Here is a 7,276-nt window from a genome sequence, read left to right as displayed (position 1 = left end):
ATTACGCGTTTTTGAGTCATATAAAAACACATATTATACGCACACACCGAAACGACGTGAACCCTTCCGTTCTCGCTCTTTCTTGTATCCTCCCCTTTTCACTTCTTTCCTCAGTATTCCCTACCATCCTGCGATAGTATCGCCACGGATGAAAGTGACGTTGAAAAAGTTAGCCAGGCAAATGAGTGCGTTTTCAGCCTCAACTTTTTCACCCCCCAACACACAAATATTGATTCATATGGATATAATACGCCTTTTTACCCACACAAACACACATACACACCACTAATGGGACGCCGCACCCGGCGGGTATGTTACACGCACGCGTCGCGCGGTGTATTATAGGGGTACAACTATCACATTTTGTGCCCACGGGGACGTGAAAATGTTTAAGCCGAAATACGGCCATTTTACATGCCAAAGATTTATGCTGACTGGTCGTGGCGATACTATACGCGAGGGGTAGTAAGGAAAGTGAAGGAAGCAACTAAACGAGAGGCAACGACAAAATTCTAGAGAGAGAGAGAGAGAGAGTGAGATAGAGAGAGAGGAGAGAGGAGAGTGAGAGAGAGAGAGAGGATGGGCTCCGCCTTATTAGAGTCCGAGAGAGAGAGACGACGAAAAGATGAGAGAGACGAAGAGAAGAGAGGAGAGAGGGAGAGCGGAAGAGAGAGAGAGGAGCAGAGAGAAGAGAAGAGAGAGAGAAGAGCAGAGAAGAGCTGAGCGAGAAGGCGAGAGAAGGATTAACAGAGAACAAGATCTTTAAAAAAAGGAAAAGAATCGACAGGCTAGTACGAGATTGTGTTGCTAGCATAATGGTTAGAACGCTAGACTGTTATCTATGAAACCAGTGTTCGAATCCTGGAAAATTCTTTGCTGAAATATTTTCTAACTTTGATAAAAGATAAGGATACTTTTAGTGAAGAATAACTATTTCGAAACCCTGTTCAAGTTCACTTTTCCAAACAGCAAAAACACTCCAACGCGACAGACAATAAAAAAGCGAACAGTTCCGTGCTTCATTTATGCGTACAATTATATATTCGTACTTTCTGCCTTTATATATAGACAAACAGACTAACTAACAGCCAAGTATTATTTTCGTCATTCGTTTTCTTTATCGCCACCAGGCGGCACCACTACCACAACAGTGTTCTGCATTGCTTTTTCGGGGGCGGTTTCGGGAACGAAAAGCAAAATTCACGTGAAACGGGCGGAAAACCCGGCTTTCGCGCACGACTGCTAAGGACTACAAACAAGTGTGCATGCATTCGTGCCTTAACACACCTAGGAACCAGGGGGTGGGGTCGAAGGGAGGAGAGGAGGAGAACAGAACGGGGCCACGCCTACACGCTCCGACGCTCTCTCAAATGCGCGGCAGATGCTGCGGAAGGAAATCCGTGTCGGGAACGCCATCTGTAAGACAGTCACGACAACAATGGGTGCGTCCCCCGTGGCGGCGTCGAGAGCGCGTGGCAACGCCACCTGTAGGACAGTCACGACAACAATGGGCGCGTCGTGGGCGGGCGTTGTGGGAGGGGGTTGGCAACGCGGCGACAAATCATGGTGGGGCGCGCACGACCCTGATAGGGGGAGGGTGTGGGTGAGCGACAAAAAAGTCCGTCCCACACGATCGCGCACTACGCAACGCGCACAGCACACAAAGTGATTGACACAACTCTGTGCTGCACCTAGCCACATGATTGATATAACTTTGTGCTGCACCTAGCCACGTGATTGACATAACTCTGTGCTGCACCTAGCCACATGATTGACATAACTCTGTGCTGCACCTAGCCACGTGATTGACATAACTCTGTGCTGCACCTAGCCACATGATTGACATAACTCTGTGCTGCACCTAGCCACGTGATTGACATAACTCTGTGCTGCACCTAGCCACATGATTGACATAACTCTGTGCTGCACCTAGCTACGTAATTGACATAACTCTGTGCTGCACCTAGCCACGTGATTGACATAACTCTGTGCTGCACATAGCACTCAGTGAAAAGGGCGACGTACACTCGACGCGCACCGCGCTGCGTGAACACCTCGCAAAACATCCCGCAGATGGCGCCACGATCGCGTCCGCCGAACGCAGCAGCGGCAGAAGCAGTAAATGCAGCGATCTGAGCAATATCGCGCAACATCGGTCAAGCTGTCTCGACGGCCCGCGCGCGCGCGCGCCGCGTATCGCCCCCTGGCAACAGAGAGCACGACAAACAACCGGCGCAACGTTTTCCTCCACACCCCCGCACGCTGCGACGTGGCGCGCTCCGCCTGCCTTCGCTTGCCTTGAGCGGAGCAGCCCACTCTGCCGAGATAGGGGTTGACGACGCAGCGGCGAGGACCATCTGGGTAAACGTGCGCGCGCGAGAGAGCACTGGGTACAAAAAGCATCGCGGAACCGGGGGGGGAAATCTAGCGCAAAGGGGTGTAAAAATACGACGTACAAACACGAGGCATCGGAAAAATCCGCGGCACGGCGACAGTCTGGGGGCTGGCGGGTGCCACGGCAACACGAGGGAAAGCACCTAACACAGAACAAGACTTGCGGTCGATCGTCGCCGACGGCAACGACAGTCCTTCTTCTGCAGTCAGTGGATCTTACACAGTCGATCCCCTGCTAGAGATTCCTCCACAGTAGATCACATGCTGTAGATCACTCACAGTAGATCAGCAACAGTAGATCACGTGGTGTAGATCACTCACACTAGATCATGTACGCTAGATCACTCACAGTAGATCAATTACGGTAGATCATCCGCGAAAGATCCCACTCAAACGATCGAGGACCAATGCGTGACTTCGACCGAACCTTGAAGAGTCACCACCGCATGTTTGACTTTGAAGATGACTTCGCGTGTGACCTTGAAGGCGACCTTGTGGACGACTGCAGGACTGTAGTCGCTGCGTGCTCAGCGGTGTCGAAGTCCTCCACCACCAGAGGGCGCAGTCGAGCATAAACGTGGGCAAACCGCATGTAGGTGGCGCTGTGCGTCGCCGCGAGGGTGCCACGGGTCCGGCTATATATATGTGCTCCATACAAAATGGCGGGCCGCACGGCATCGGCACACCAGAGGGCGGGCGGGTACAGACGACTAGCTTCGAGCTGCGGTGCTGCCATCTATGTTCTCAGAGAAGCATGCTCCGCCTCCTCCTTTCCTTTCCTGCGAAGAAGGAAGAGACAGGATTAGGGGGTCGGCCATTTTTGATCGATCATACGCGATATCGTCGATACAGCTTTTTTTCACAATTATAATAATGTAATATTAAGCAATCACGATACGATCAGATCGCTTCAAAGAAAATGGCGGCAGCGCCGGCGACGCTGCTGCCATCTACAGGGGACAACACTCACTGTCGGGTAGCTTCAGCAGGTTGTTGCCTAGCGACCGAAAGTAGGGCTGCTTCATGGCTTCTTCCGCGGAGACCCTCCTTTCTGCTTGGTAGACGAGCAGCCGAGAGAGAAGGTTCAAGTCGTCCGTGTCGAGCCTGCAAGAGAGAAAGAGAGAGAGAGAGGTCAGCCATGAATAAAGTCAGGAGTTTATTTTTTTACCAGGAGAGAGAGAGAGAGAGAGCGAGAGCGAGAGAGAGCGAGAGCGAGAGAGAGAGAGAGATAGGAAGAGATAGAGAGAGCCAGAGAGTAGAACTGAGCGGCCCCAGACGCGGAACTGCAGACCACGACCGAGAGAGACTGCGAGATGATATACGGACCGAGAAGGCAGAGATGAGCGTAATGATCGAGAGACGAGAAAGAGAAGAGGGAAGACACAGAGGAGAGAGAGAGACGAGCAGAGAGAGAAGAGAGAGAGAGGTGGTAGAGAGGAGAGAGAGAGAGAGAGAGAGAAAGAGAGAGGAGACGAGAAGAGAGAGGACAGCAAGAGACGACGAGGATGATGAGAGAGAGGAGCAGAGATGAGAGCAGCAGCGCCGAGAGACACGAAAGAGAGAGACAGATCGAGAGCATGAGTGAGGAGAGGAGTGGAGTCACACCCTGGCAGCCCAGAGAGAAGGTTTTTCTTTGTTTCCCAGTCCAGTCATGTCGGAGCGGTGCGAGAGGGAGAGAGAGAGACAAGAGAAAGAGAGAGCAGAGAGAGAGAGAGAGAGAGAGAGGAAAAGAGAGAGATGAAAGAGAAGAAGGGGACACTTACTAGCCTAATAATATACGGCAAATTATCTTGAATCATCATTTATTACAGCAACGGCTTAGAATGTCACGGAGCTGCGTGGTGAGATTCAGTTCTGCATCATGGTGACAGAGCTAATGGAAATGATCGTTAGTGGTAAAGAATTGTGCTGAGAGCGAGAGAAGGAGACACTACTGGTATGGAAATAAATGAGTGTAAAGCAAAGTGGCAGCCTGCACGCCATTAGTGTTACGGAGCTTTCTGTGGATGTGGCATATGTGACTAGTAGCCATCATATTGGACGTCCCACGTAAAGTATGTACAACAATCAACCCCGCTTCACGCTAGTTTAATGATTCAGGAAAAAGAACGTACGCGGAATTATTTTTGAGCAATTAATTTATGTGGTAGAGTATCGTGAGTGCAGTAGCTGCGGAGTAGAAATGGGAGGTTCAGGAATAGGGAATTTCTGGAGAGGAGAGGGGAGCACAATTATTACGTTGATGAAAAACACATAAATATTAATGCGAAGCCCGGCACAGGCACGCGCATTTAGTGGTTACTGGAGCGTGGGCGTGTAGGTGAGCATGTCTTTGCTGCCATCATAGCGACAGGGCTAATGCTTCACTGGGTGCAAACATCTCCGGTCGCGTGTCAAGAATGCGGACTGGATTCGCTACGATGGAGTGCGGATGATTTGACAGGGAATGGTTTAAAGCGGATTGAGCGCGTGGAGTCGCTCCTGAGTGATTCCTTCTCAGACATTCTCAGGCAGCTACTTGCTAATCTTCTCGTCAGTCTTGGCTGTGACACGGACATCAGGCACCTGCAGTAGAGCGGCACAGCACACTGATCCGCAAACTTGGCTGTGCGGCTGATTCATCAGGGGCGTCCGGGAGTCTTCAGTGCGCACCAATGACCTTTCTAACGAACTTGCCCGCCAAAAGGGTCATATGCCTTGGACATGGCGCTGGTCGTTACGCTTCTGCCCTTGGCATCAACAGAACGTCTCTGCATTGCCATCACACATAGACAGATGGGTACATTTGCAATATCGGCGACCGGCTCACTCACTACCAGATCCGTCACACCGCCGCGTTATCTTGTTAATGGTAGGTCCTGGCTTGGAGGCTTTGCCGTCCTTCGTAAGCGTTTTAGTGTCTCATGTGGGCAACGCTGGCAGCCGCGAGTTACCATGCATCTGGTTGACATTGTTTCGAGTAAATTTCGTATCATCTTATTCTCGTATTTGTTATGACGTGGGTGGCGCGCTCTCGTCTCGCATCTCTGCTTTAATAATGATGATGCCCAAGACACCAGCAGCAGATCACCCGGAACCAAGCACAGCGGTTCGCAGCGAGGCAGGAGCGACCGGAAAATCCTTCTCTGGCTGAGCTCGCAAGATCTGGGAGTTGCCAAGACGTTTGGCATCGTCGTCGGCGCCTTCGTTGCGTCTGCTGGGCCTCCTGCACCTCTCCTTTGATGCTGAGCGTGCTGGAGGGCGGCAAGCCGGACGGTCTACCACGACACACTCGCGTTGGCGCCAGCTTCGCTCTTGTACCATGGCAGACTCGCAATCCTTTCATGGAACCTTTTCATAGTAGTGCTTTCAAAGGACAGTCAGGTCCGCGCCGCCTTTTCCGGGCGGTGTGCGCCGTCGCGGTGGACACTAGAGGACGTGCGGCACTGTTCAACCTTCACCTGGAATCCATGTCGGCCGACTTGTTTCAAGTCATTCGATTAAGTGGTTTAGGCTAGATTCAACAGTCGATGTGATTGGTCACGTTATGCGGCCGCGTCCGAATGTTCGGCGGGGGTTCGGAGCAGTGTTTGCAACGCGTTGGACAGCTAAGAAGGGTGTGAGGGCTGCCGTCTAAATATGGTTTAAAATCTCTTCTCAAGAGAGTTTTGCTAATACTTTCGTTACGCGCAAAAATCAATTGGCGCAGTAATGGCTAGTGGCAAAATCTTGCAGTAGGGTGATTCATGTTCTGAAGCTTACTGTAAAATGAGGAAAATGTTGGTATTATCGCCACCATAGCTTATGCCCACCGAGGGTTTTCGATATAGGTGAAGACTGCACTTTGCCAGAGATTCACCAGCTTTCTCGTGCGAGGCTTGACGAGCTGGGGACGAGGTCTAACGCCTGTTGCAGCGCGCAGCCTGGCTCAAAGTGTCCGTTCATTGGAATGCGGGCAGTGCGACTGACTATCTTCAGTCCACGGTAGCGTCCAAGTAAGGTAGGCTACAGACATGGACCCCGATTACGCTAGTTAAAACGATATCGGGAGAACGGGAAGGATGCGTTTCTGAGGAGAATTTCTAAAAGCTAAACTGATGTAATAGTATCAATTATGTATATTTAATTATGTAGCATTAGTGATCGTGGCGAACGCTACGATATAAATTAGAAGTCAGAAATAGAATTGCTGAGAGGAGAGGGGGAATCATTATTTACGTATAAAAATGACGATAAAATTCAATGCGAAGCAGCAGGCAGGCACGCGATTACGTGTTACGTGAGCTGGCGTTTGGTGGATCTCAGTTCTGCATCCATGGCGGACAGCTAATGGTTCTCACTGTGCCAACATCTCCGTGCTTGCCGTGTGTTTCGAGAATGGGAGCTGGTCGTGCTGCACTGGTGGATGTCGATATTGAAAATGACACGTGATTAATTAGAGTGGATTTAGTGCGGTGTCATCGGCTTACTGCTGCCATTCCTACGCGCAACGGATGACGAGGGGCGGGGTGCAGGGGTGCGTTCTCTACGTCTATTGTGAGTGCTCGGGTATGCCGTTGCGCGGCGCGGGCAGGCCCGCTGACGCCGGGCCCTACGCCCTCTCCATCCTCGTGCGGCGACGATCAGCATACTGCTTAATCTTCTGCGTCATTTTGGCTGTGACCACGGGACATCCACACTGCTAGGAGCCGGACACATAGCTGATCGCAAACTTGGCTGCTCCGGCTGATTTCATCATCGGCTCGAGGAGTCTTCACCGCACCAATGACCTTTCTAATCGAATTCCCGCAAAAGATCATTACATGCATTGGAATCATCGCGACTGTTTCATCCTTCCGCACAAGTCGTTAAGCAGGTAGATCGATTTTAGTTTTCACGTTAGCTAATTTCGGGCGGGGTTCGG

This window comes from Priapulus caudatus, unplaced genomic scaffold (genome assembly GCF_000485595.1).
Source record: "Priapulus caudatus unplaced genomic scaffold, Priapulus_caudatus-5.0.1 Scaffold1404, whole genome shotgun sequence".
NCBI lineage: Eukaryota > Metazoa > Priapulida > Priapulimorpha > Priapulimorphida > Priapulidae > Priapulus > Priapulus caudatus.
The sequence above is the reverse complement of the archived record's forward strand: the minus strand, read 5'-3'. Positions refer to the sequence as shown.